General features: G+C 39.0%; 1 protein-coding gene and 1 long non-coding RNA gene across 8 annotated transcripts in view; one reads left to right on the top strand and one right to left on the bottom strand.

Moving 5' to 3' along the window:
* The window catches only part of MKLN1 (muskelin 1), a 320,604-nt gene that overhangs the window by 262,379 nt on the left and 45,503 nt on the right, over positions 1-12,722 (bottom strand). The gene's annotated exons all lie outside the window — the stretch shown is intronic.
* On the top strand, positions 345-11,007 carry LOC124244065 (uncharacterized). 2 transcript variants are annotated; one of them, XR_006889877.1, is made up of 4 exons: positions 345-439; positions 1,305-1,384; positions 5,003-9,419; positions 10,304-11,007. It is a non-coding gene; the product is annotated as an uncharacterized LOC124244065 (long non-coding RNA). The 2 variants fall into 2 exon arrangements; XR_006889876.1 differs by lacking the exons at positions 345-439; positions 1,305-1,384 and adding an exon at positions 2,472-4,784.

Genomic DNA, 12,722 nt, shown 5'->3' with positions numbered 1-12,722 from the left:
GGGCAAACTATCTCTATTTTGGATGAGTTCCCAAGCAGTGGGTCTTGTAGTGATTTGCATTTCTACGGTTCAGGTGGTCAAATGTGTATATACACAGCCTCCCACTAGCCAAACCATACCCAATCCCCTCCAAGTCATCTTGCCCTCCCTATTCCCGCAGCTGTAGTGTTACCATGTTCATAAATTATTGTTAAAGAAGGAAATTGCCAAAAGAAAAAAAAATAGTCTTTATAAACCTGCATAGTTTAGAGCTAAAGAATATGTTAAAATTTTCCATCGTGGAAATTTCCCAGCTACTGGGCTCTTTAGATTTTTTTTTTTTTCAGAGCTGCAAGCAAAGAATGGAAATTTCCAATTGCAGCATCAAGGGCTGCTGTTCTGCTGACTGTCTTGCTCAGCCGGGGTCATCTGCTTCTCTAAGACATCAAGGAATGCCAAGGTAGGTCTGAGAGAACACTCACTTCCTCTACAGGAAGGAAGGAATGTCTTTATGCTGCCTCCAAGCTGTGATGAGGAGAGGGACAGGAGAGGTGACGTGCCCTACTCTATCCACCTGAAGTGTGCATTTTGTTGATTGTTACCACCTATCAACAGCTTATCCTATCTGACATCTTTCCAATGGTTGCTGGCTGGCAGGTATTTCATTTTTAAGAAATCTCTAAAGTGAGGGGGAGAGGCAGAGACAGGAAAGGAACCAATATTTGTTGAGGTCTACTCTTCTAAGTACTCCACCAGGTATTTTATATGTGTTATATCATTTAACATTTATGTGACCTGCCAAGGTTAACTTCTGATTTTCTGTACCCAAGCTTCATTTGGAAGCTTCATTTGTCCTTCCTGAGACAGCCCTACCTCCCCTCGACCATCCCAGAAACTGGTCATCTTCAAGCATCCCGAGGGTTTCATCCCCACCTCTTCAATGTCAACAGCTCAGTTCCTTTTCACTGTATCTAAGTTGAAATATATTTCCCTTCACAGCTGGTCCTAATGCCTGAGTCAACAGGCGTCTAATAGTTCCCTAAATCCTGTCATGTTCCCCCCATGCACTACTGCTGATACTACAGAAGTCTGATGGTGGCAGCTCCATGGAAAGCCAAGTGTAAAGACGTCAGCTTATTGCAAACAAGGCCACACACCCTGACTGGCTCTAGGCCAGAAACAATGTTCTCAGACCTAGGTTGTGTGACTTTGTCTGGGCAGTTTGGGAGTTTTGGGTTTTTTTAGTGTTTTGCTTTGTTTTTTTAGATTTTGGGGGGATTCTGAATGACTCTAGGGAGCAAAAGCTACTCTCTTCTTACTGACAGGTCATGTTTCCAGGAAAAGAACAGTTAAGGAGGATTTCTGACATCACTGCTGCTATTTATACTTAACATTATTTATTGAGGTATGTTTGGTAATAATGAAGATATTCCAGCAATAAATTTTTAAAAAATCATTACATGGCTAGTGAGTTTTAAAAAGAATATTTATTCCCTATCTGCCTTTTCAATCACATCTATATCCATAGATATCAGTGTTGTCTTTGAATACAGTGACCAGTTTTAATGCCACCCATAATGAAGTGGAGGGCAGTGGGAGTGGTCAGTAAGAATATCGTACGTCCGTTTAGGCTTTAGTCTCAAAGGTTAATATTCAATTTAGTCATTGGTTCCTTCTGTAATAACGATTTTCCTTATCACCTTAACTCATTAAAACTGAGTCTGATTTCCTAGTGAAATTCATCAAGATAGCATTTTAATATGGGTCTGGGTCTCATATGACATGTACCACACTTGTGACAGGTTTCTTTCTACTCCCCCTCTGCATCTGTCATTAGCTAGAGGATATTGGTCCCCTTAGTTGAAGACAATGATGATTCATCTCTGTGGGTGGGGCTGAATAGACTGATATGCAACGAATATTCCTTTCCACTTTAGACCACAGAGATGACTTTTTAAAAAATTTATAGCTGGAAAACATGCTGATTTAGATGCTGATTGGTTAATTTGAACCATGGCCCCAATTTTCTCCCTCCTGCCCCTGCCCCTTGCAATGTCACTTTGCAGCCCCTTCCGTCAAGAGTTAGAATCTATTTCCCCACCTAGGCCACTGAATCCAGGCTGGCCTTTTGACTTGCTTTAGCCACTAGAATGCAACAGAGGTAACAGTGTGCCAGGTCCAAGCCTAAGCCTCAGGTGTGTGCTTCCACTTTCTTTCTTGGAACCTGCCACTGCTATGTGAACAAGGCGAGGCAAGCCTGCCGGAGGATGAGAGACCATGTGGAGTAGAGATGAGCCATCCTAGCTGAGGCCATCCCAGACCAGCCAGCCCACAGCTAATACGCCAGCTGACCACAAATGCACGAGCAAGCTCACCAGGATCAACTGGATCCCGCCTAGATCAGCAGAACCACTCAGCCAACACCGTCTCAAGAGGAGTAGTAAAGGCATTAAGTTTTAAGGTGGTTTGTTATGAAGCAACAGGTCACTAATACAGACGATCGATTCCCTTCTTTTCTTTTTTCTGACTGCCAGGAAGTTCAGCATCAAACTTGAAGGCCAATCACAGTATCTATGTTCATTCATTTATTCACGTTTATTGCACGCTTCATGGTGAACATATTTGCAATCTTCTCTCCTTGGTAGTGAACTCAAAAAACTTAATAACCTATTGTTTGCATGTTGGTTCTAAACCAACTCAATCCTCTGTTTTAAATATTTAGGTGGTTTTTACTTATCATCTGGTTGGAAGAGATGACTCTAGAGCAGGATTGGCAAACATTTTCTGGAAAGAGCCAGCTTGTAAATATTTGAGGCTTTGCAGGCCATACAGTCTCTGTCACAACTACTCAAGTCTGCGGTGGTAGTGTGAAAGGAGCCCTAGACTACATGTAAACAAATGAGTGTGGCTGTGTTCCAAGAAAACTTAATTACAAAAACAGGCAGTGGGCAGGATTCGGCCCTCAGGCCATAGTTTGCTAACCCCTGATCTAGACAAACCTACTTTACTGTGCAAAAACATCTTCGTCTGTACTATGATCCCATCGCCTTTATTGTAATTCATCTCAATTACCTTGAGAAAACAGGTAAATCAGGTGAATTTCCTTCCTCTATCCAAAGACCAAAAGGGGCTGATTATAGAGCAATGCTGTATAGAGACTAACAGCATTTGTCCCAGGGCGAGTAATTAAACTGAACGACTTAAGATTCCCTAGCCACTTAGTCCATGACTGGTTATTTAGTTAATGCTAAAGGCCAGGGCAACACAAGCGATGTCTCATTTGTTTTGTTTCATTTCACAGCCTCTAATCTCAAATACTCATTTAACAAATGCACGCTGTATGTCACAATGAGGATGGGGCTCCGGTCTACTCGGAGCTCCCTGAATGTATTGTGCTATTTCACGCCTCTCTAGCTCTGCACACAATGTTCCTTCTGCCTGGAACACACTTAGCCCTCTTCTCTTACTGGCTAACACCCACTCGCTGATCAAAACTAAGCTCAGTGATACTGTCTCTTGGAAGACTTCCCTGAGTGCACCTACCTCCTCACCCTCAACCTCCAGTCCACACACTCAGTCTCAGCATTTATTCTACTAAGTTAATAATTAAAATAGCTAATTGTGTTTATATGGTCCCAGGCTCTTACTATATGCCAGGCATTGTTAACTATAGTTGTTTAACTGAAATTATCAGTATACTTGCCCATTTCCCCAGTCCAATCATATATTCAAAAACATTTATTGAGTACCTCCCAACTGTTGTGCTAGATAAAGACAAAGAAAACACAAGCCTATAATAGAGTGTAAACCCACTGAGGGCACCTACTGTGTCTTTTTGCTTTTACTTCTCGACACCTAGCAGTGTCCAGAGCAGAGATTTTAGATTAATATTAGAGGAATGAATGAATGAAAATAGCTAACACTTACACAGTACATAATATGTGCCAGGCAATGTTCTAAGCTCTTCACATGTCTGAACTCATTTACTCCTCGTAACAGCTTTATGGAATAGCTGGTATAATTATCACCATTTCATATATGAGAAATCAAAGGCATGGAGAATCTCTAAGTAACCGTCCCAAGGTCACCCAGATAGTACGTGACAGAGCTGATTCCAGAGTCCATGTTCGCAACCACTGGATGAAATAAAAGCTTGAGTGACTCAGCATAAATCCATTGCCACTCTGGGAAAGGTAATTGAAAGGATGCATCCTTGAAGACATGGCTGATCCAGTGGTAGTGGTTATCTGCTTGGGTTTCGGAGTCAGAACTGTGATCATATTTGCACTTGAGTGCTCAGTGTAAGTGAGCACTGTTGTTGGTGCTGTTGACAGTGCCTCCAAAGTGCACCCTCACATTTACTCACAGACCTTCATGGTTGCATTCTGAACTCCCACCCGATTTCTCCCACCGCCCTCTCCTCTTCTCAAGTAGGCATGCACTGATGCTCAAGGAGCGACTCCAGCATGACTGCCAGCCTGTGACTGCTGTCTTGACTCTTCTCTGGTGGCAAGCAAGATTAAACCATAGATTCACACATGCTGGCCTATTCCAATGGGCACTTGAGCAAATTAGCATTTTGAAGAAGACTACACAGGAATGTCCATAATTCTGGTGAACCTGGCCGGCCATGTGCATTTGTTTTAAGAGATTGCTGCCAGTCACTCATTGATGGTTTTGGAAGTCCCCATGGGGCCTCCCAGGCAATATGCCACTCAGCGGGGAAGACACAGAGAAGAAGAAATAGTGACTGGTCTGCAACTGTCTCTGAGGACAGGCTTGCTCTGATGAAAAAGAAAGAACAGGTATTTTAAACAGAATTTTGCTTCTGAAACAAATATGGGTTTGGAAAGTTTTAGGTTTGAGCATTAGGACATCAGAGAATAAAAGTGATCACAGAGTCCCTGCAGACCCTTGAAGTCCACAGTCCCTCTGAGTGTAGAACAAATGTGTCCATTCTCCTGTCCTCAGGAAGTTTTCTTTAAAAAATTGGACTCCTCCCCTTTTTTCCCTTTGCAATTAGGTAAATAGAAGGAGGCAAGAAGGTGATTGGGTTGGTGGCCTCCGTCGATGGCCTAGAGGACCTAATAAAGATGTGCAGGGCCAGGACTAGCTCCCACAAGCTTCCACTTCTCAGTCTGAGGCACAGCAGAGATCAATAAGAATTCAACAGTTCAAGAATTGGCTCTTGCAAGCAACCATGTGTCACTGCAGAGCTGTGCAAGATTGTACCTGCGAGTACATGATAAGGTATAAGATGATGTTGTCTTTCCCTTTCTCCTTGACAAGCTTTCCTCCGTCAATAATTAATCATGGGACTTCTCCAGGAAAACACTGCCTGGCCGAAAGACTTGAGAAAAATATTCAGTTGACCAATATTCTTGTGCACCTGCAAACATTTTTCAGGGCTTGGGTAGAATTTACAGCACCTTATTTTCCAATTAAAATAATCCAGGTTTTATTGTATTTGTAGCCCCTTTCATATAGTTTACCACTGAATAATTCTCTGCTTGTTTCATTACGTAAAACTTGCGTTTTCTCGTCTAGATCACAGACTCACTGAGGGCAGATGTCATGTCCATACTCCTTTTGAATCCTCCCCAGCACTAACACAGAATGGAGGAGCACAATACTGAGTGGTCAGCAGGGAATGGCCACAAGATGGTGTCTGGAGACCTGGTAGTTTCTGTGCCCCCTGCCCCATTCAGCTGGGGATTAGACCTTTAGAAAGCACTTAAGTCTCTGAGATGCAATTTCCTCATTTTAGGATTGCCCCATTGACCTCACTGGCTTGTTGGAAGGATCAAATAAGATAATGTATGTGAAAGCACTTTGTAAACCAAGATTTGCTAGCTACTGAAATGTAAAAAATCAGCAGAAGAGGCATTTAGTAAATATCTGGTTGATTTTGAATGATAAGGTATTATCTTCCCTTCTCCCCTATATTCAATTCCTTTAGGAGTTTTATTTCTCAGGATTTAATTTCAACTGAGTAGCAAACCACCCCACAACTTCCTGATACTGTGTGAAATGTACCTTAGTGCCTTTTACCCCATAGTTACCTTAAAAATTGAATGAAATCTAAACAAACCAATAAAAAACGTCGCAAAGCATGCCATGGTCACATCTACTACTCAGGGCTCCCGGAGGCCAATGCCTTTGTAACCCACAGAGTTCGGAGCCTTTCTTGTGCTACATCAGCACACTCAAATTGTACCCTGGACAAGGATTATGCATATTTCTGCATTCTAGCACATACTTGATACATGAGAGTGGCAGATCATTGCTCTAAGCCCAGGCCAGCTGAGAAGAAAGTGGAAAACATGGCACCTTATGTGAGAAATTTTACAAAGAGATGACACTATGAACCAGACTTTTAGTATGATTCATTTATTCGTCTTTATTTTCTACTTGTTCTTAGCGAAGAAGACAATCTCTGTGTAGTAACAAAATTCTATATGATACATTAGAAAAATCTTCTTTCCAACATGGTTATTCCTCAAATGTTCTGGAAGATATAAAGTTTGGTCACAGGGTTTTTTCTCACTTAGCTGGAGGAAAAAAATGGAGACACTAAGACATAAAGTAAGTTGTATTACTCTAGGAATTAGCTTTTAGAGATTTCTGATTTCCTGTTTAATACTCTGGGTCCGAATAACATGAAAGTAAAAATAACTAGAGAACTGATGACTTGTTTCTGGTAAGTATTGTCATGTCTTACTGAAAATTTTAAATTTCGGTATTTTCAATTAATTCATGAAAGCTATGCAAGCCTATTTTTTTCCAAATTCAATCATAGAGTGTCAACTGCAGGAGTTATATACAGGGTATATATTGAAGCGTTTTGTTGACAGAACGAATCCAGACCAGTTTTGAACTCCATTGATGAACAAATTTATGACACTCTTTTCAAGGGGCATAAAAAGAGGAATCTCTTTGTCAGAATTCCAATCCAGAACAGTTTTCTTTCAAAAACTGTTTTAAATTCATTTTCTTTTTAAAACTTTTTGTTATGGGAGGTTTAAATATACCAAAAGGTAGAAAGAATAATAAAAATGTACCCAACTTCCACCTTTATGAACCGTCATCCAGCTTCAACATATGGCCAATCTTGTAAAGCCTCATTTTTAATCGATATTAGTAGCCAGTAAAATTAAACTCACATTATACGCCAAAAAACTTCAATGTTCAAATCTAGCATGTTTCTTTACATATTTTTTCCTAAAATAATTTTATTTTCATCAGACACTTTTCTTTCTCACTCTTAAATCTCTCCCACTTCTCCTCTGAGGCCAGCCCCTTTCATGGTCAATGCTGGAGGAAAAGTACTTAAGAAGGAGAGGAAGAGGCAGATTTTAAATTTATTAATTTATTAATTTTTCTCTTCCTATGACACCATGCCTTCTGCCCTTTGCCTAAAATGCGGCAGGAAAATAGTGGTATTGAGAAGCAAGGCGTTTCCAACAACAGAACTGAATCTTTGTCCATTTGCCCCAACAATACAGCAAGTGGCAGAATGAGAGAATGACCCACTCTATTCTTGATAAGAAAGGGAGAGAGAGCCCCAGTGACAAATATTACAACCCAAATGTTTCGAGGTGGGGAGTTTCTTGTATGTAATTGGTTATTTATTCAATTTATTTTCTATATATACAAATTAAAAATTTTTCAGAGTACAAATAGTTTGCTGTATAGAATGATTACTTTAAGGTTTATCAATACCAGTTTGTAGCCAAATCATACCCATAGGTGACCTAAAATAATAATAATTTTTTAAAAAGTAATAAATTAGATTGGTGTGGTTGAGTAGAAGTTATATGGCTTTAACAAAACTTTGGTTTTTTCTTTCTTATTGTTCTCCATGGTAAAAACAGCAAAATTCCTACCTAGATGGTAACACTTGTACCATTCGCTTAATTTCAGGATCCTTGATTGCTCTTGGGAACAAGTATACTGCTGTGGCATGAAGTGGAAGGTATAATTTGGAGCCAGATGAGAGAAAAAAGGCTCCTTTCAGAAGTAATATATTCATATAAATTCTAAAGTATCAAAAAAAGCTTAATAATTTCACCAAGTAATCTAAAGCTAAATTTCATATGCAAGTTCCTCACAGAACTATAACAAACTTTGTGGAACTCAAGCCCACCATGGAAAAAGGTTTCAAAACTTCTTTTAAAACAAGTGCGTTAGGGATAGCAAGCCACAAAGGGTAACAGAGTGTTACTCCTTGTCGTATTTGCTTTATCACCCGTGATAACTTGTTTTGCATTCAGAAAAGACTTAGAGAAATGTAAGGACGAATACTTATCATGATTCATTCCCATGTGGACTTTTAGAGTCCAAGATGATAGCCTTCCTTTTTCCTTCAACAGCCAGACTCTGAAAGGAATCTAGAGAGCGCAGCACACAGGAGTGGCCCTCAGTCAAAACGGGGCTCATTTCCAGCTCCGCATAAGTGCGTCTACACGTGATGTTGAAGGGAGTGAGCAAAATAAATCTCCTTAAATATTACGTGGTGCCAATGACCCTACCTCACTATTGAAGAAATAAACTGCATTTCTTCCTCAGCGTATTCACAAGGAATCTCTGAGATACAGGGATATGGTTATTCAGTCAGAAAAAGCATTTGTTTATTTAAGAGAAGTGAGCGCTTCATAGGAAAACTTTCAACTTAACAGAGGGGGAAATAACTTTTACAAAGAATCAAGCCAGTCAACCTAAGGGAAAGGGGGAAGGAAACAACAATGAAGTATAATAGGTAATAAAAACAAAAAGGAAAGAATAAAAATAAATATATCAGCTACTGCTAAAAAGTTGAATGAGTCCAATTTCCCTTTCAAAGGACAAACTTTCAGATGGGGCTTAAAAAAAACAAAATTAAGCTATGTATAAGAAACTCACTTCAAATAAAGTGACAAGGAAAGGTTGAAAATAAGTGGTTGGGCAGATATATGTCAGGCAAATCCAAAAGCAGGAGTGGCAATACTAATATCGAATTCAAGGCCAGAAGCATAAAATAGGAAGAGGGTGCAATGATTAAAGGCACTGTGGCAGAGACTGCTGATACCTATGTAATGTCTATTCCTCCTCACCCTTACTAACAAAACCTCAATTTAATTTGGCACAGCAACGTGTCCAGATAAAAACAATTTTCCCTTCCTCTTTTACAATTGGAGGTAGAGTATAAGTTGTAAGCAGAGGTTAGTGGGTGGGGCTTGTTGAAGTCTAATTCATCTGGAAGCTACTCCTTTCTGAACGTGTTTTTCCTCCTTCTTGACTGGAATATGTATGTGGTGGCTGGAGCTGCAGGAGCCATCTTGCAACCACGACTTGTAGAATGGGCAACACATACTAAATTTGGCAGAGCAGAAAGACAAACGGACCTTGCATTCCAGATGACCATGGAGCCACTATATCAGCCCTGAACTTCTCACCATCAGGTATCTTTTATGTTTGAGAAAAATACATTTTTATTTAAGCCATTATTATTTGGGTATCATTTTATATGCAGCCAGCTCAATTTCCTGTGGTATAGATACAAACACAAAAAAATATAATAGTCAGCTAGTATGCACTAAAAAACATAGCACAAAATTTTAAAAAACCAAAACCACTAGAAAGACAAGCAGAATTTGATGAAATGATAACCACAGTAGTAGATTTTAATATACCTCTTTCAGAATTTGATAAAATATGAAATTAAAAATGAGCAAGAATATAAAAGACTATAATGATACCCATAAGCTTATTATACGCGCATGCATATATGAGTATATGTGTGTAATTAGTATATAGCATAAAAAACATAAATTTATACCTTACGTAAAAAGAATATACAATCTTTTTATACGTGTATGGAATATTTACAAAATCAATGGTGTACTTGGCCATAAAAGATAAAAGCATATTGTGGTGTATGGTATAGACGAAAAGTGCTAGAACCAGACAGCCTGTTCTACAGCTTGCTGGCAGCGTGACCTTGGGCAAGTTACTTAACCTTCCTGAGCTTTGTTTATCTACAGAGTAGGGATCATAACAGCTGGAAATTTTATCTGTTATTATAATTATTATCCCTCCCAGCCTAGCATTCTCCAGCTTGATGTCCATTCACCTACACAAAGCTGCGAGCGCCACATGGAACTAACTTTAGGTAGAGGTGCCAAGCCATTGGTTGGCCATCACTGTTTCACATTGGGAGGGTCAGGCCAGGATAGAAGGTTAACATTTCTCTGATTGGCCTCAACTGAACAGTGAACACAACACTGTCTAGCACAGAATTCAAGAACACCAAAAGAATGTTAAATGGATGAATTGTTACTTGCAGGAAAAGAAACCGGCACCATGTTTCCAGTTATTCTTCATTTCACACAACAACTAGCTGTTTCCGTTGGCTGGCACAGTGGATGGGGAACACTATTGAGTAAACTCTGCTGAAGAAGGATGAAAGTGGGCCAGTGAATTTTTTTGACACAGTCCAAGCTTTATTTTTGCTTATTTCTGGCGAGCTAATATGAGGGATGTTAGGAAACAATTGACAAAAACTTTTAATAAGGCTTAAAGGACAAGAAATCTCTATAGCCCCTCAAAATATAAACTTTTTGTACAAACAAGGATCATCTGTGACCTAAGACAGAACCTCTAAATTTAGTTGTTGGTTAGAAAAAGAAAAAAACACATAAATCTTTTTTTTTTTCCTGAAGAAAATTCAGCCTGGGGTAACATCTGTGCCAGTCTTCCTCTATTTTGTATGTGGGTTGCCACCTCAGCATGGCCACCAATGAGTGGTGTAGGTCCGCCCACAGGAAGCAAACCAGGCCTGCCAAAGAGGGGTGTGCCAAACTTAACCACAATGCCATGGGGCTGGCCTCCTATGTAAAGCTTTTTTAAAAAAAATTCATAAAATAAAACATTTTTAATAACACAAAAGCAAAATATTAAAGTATTTTAAAACAGTTAATGAAAAGATAGTATTTTCATGAGCAAGTACTTTAATAAATGAAAATGTATGACTATTTAAGAAAACTATTAATTATATATTTTAATAATTATCTCATATAAGTAGATTATAAATATATAGGCTGTAAGTATCCACAATATTTATATAGTTTAATAAAATTAAATTTAATAAAAATATTAGATATATAAAAACTTAAATGTTTATTCTCGAACTTGGGCGAAAAACAGAAGTGAATTAAAGACAGTAAGTTCTCCAAGTCATTTTAGGTCACAAACCATAGAGAAACTGATGTCAACTTGGAATGAATGGGGTATTTGTTCCTTTGCTTTCGGGAATCTGTAATAGCATCAGCAGAGTGATATTTATGTTTTTGCATAGTTTTGTAAGATTCATCTCAAAAACACTGATGAACAAATAGATAAACTAAGGGTGGTTATTATTATTATTATGTTCCAAAATATTTCCTCTCTAGCTATTCCTAATTTCTCTCAGAATTATCTTAGTGTATCAATTCTTCACCAATTTCTATTCCTTCCTCTCTTTAAAAAGTTTTGTGTCATTGCAAAATCAGCTCTCAACTTTCTGATGAGAATGATCCTCTCGCTCTCCTCTGCAGTCATAAATATCCTTTCTCAGCCTTTGCTTAAGCTGTTGTCATTCATAGAAGCTCCCCCTTCTTTCCATGTGTAGGAGAACATCAAGCTCAGGAAGAAGTGTTTCCCAGCTTTGAGATTTCAGACTTCCTCAGATGAAATTAAAACAATGTACTGTTTCCCAGATGAAGATTCATATAGGGTACCCACTTATCAGGGAGAAAGGCAGACTGGGAACAAGAGACAAAGAGAGACTGAAACAGAGAGGAGAGAGGCAGAGACCACATTTCCCCTGTCTGAATTGTACCAGAAGCCGAGATTCTGTACTTCTTCTGTAACTGTTGATTAGCAATGCTATCAGGACTATGTGAATTATTTTAATTTAATTTGGCAGATAGTAGTACATATTTACTAGATTGAGTTGATAGAATCAGTGTTAAGAACTACATTAAACTGATTAGAAGATTTTTTTTTTCTGATCTAGAAGATTATTTTTTTAAGGATCATTTTTTTATTCCAAAGACTGCCTTCCTAAAATTTGTATGAGTCTATCTAACCACGTAAGGCACAGGATCATCTTGCATTCTGCTTTCTCCCAACACGTGGAGGTCAGTTGCCTCATGCTGCCCTCATCCTTGTGATGGGAAGAGGTGCCACAAAGTAAATTGTAAAGAATAAAGAAGGATTAAGAACAGAGCAGGGGTTCTGAGGAAAACGCAACACATGAAATCAGGAATCTTTCTTTCCACGGAATTTGTACAGCTTTTTTGAATCTTTCTTGTCCCCTGCTATTTGTTTTCCCCTCACCAGGCAGGGAAATTCAGTTTTGCCTCTTAAGAATTCCATCTGCCTCTCTGAAAAAGGACAGACAGAGTGGAGGGGGCTGGTGGGGGGAAAGATGGAGGTTAAAAGTCTCCAAAGTCTGAGGAAGAAGGAAAGTGAAAACTGAAAACTAAATGCCATTGTCGGTTTCTTCCGCAGACATCACTTCTCGTTATAAGATAATTTGCAGTAGATGAAGACCATGTTTGTCAGAATCTAACTCACATCATCATTCTGGGATTCTGATGTGACCCTTTTCCACTTTTTGGTCAATAAAGAAATTCATCTCACCCAGAATCCAATCATTTAAAATGAGTCACAATGCATGACTCAAGATTCAACCAGCTACAGTATTTTTCCTCATATTAGAT

This window comes from Equus quagga, chromosome 8 (assembly GCF_021613505.1).
Source record: "Equus quagga isolate Etosha38 chromosome 8, UCLA_HA_Equagga_1.0, whole genome shotgun sequence".
In the NCBI taxonomy this organism is placed as follows: domain Eukaryota; kingdom Metazoa; phylum Chordata; class Mammalia; order Perissodactyla; family Equidae; genus Equus; species Equus quagga.
Note: the sequence above shows the minus strand (reverse complement) of the source record. Positions and strands in the feature narration are given on the sequence as shown.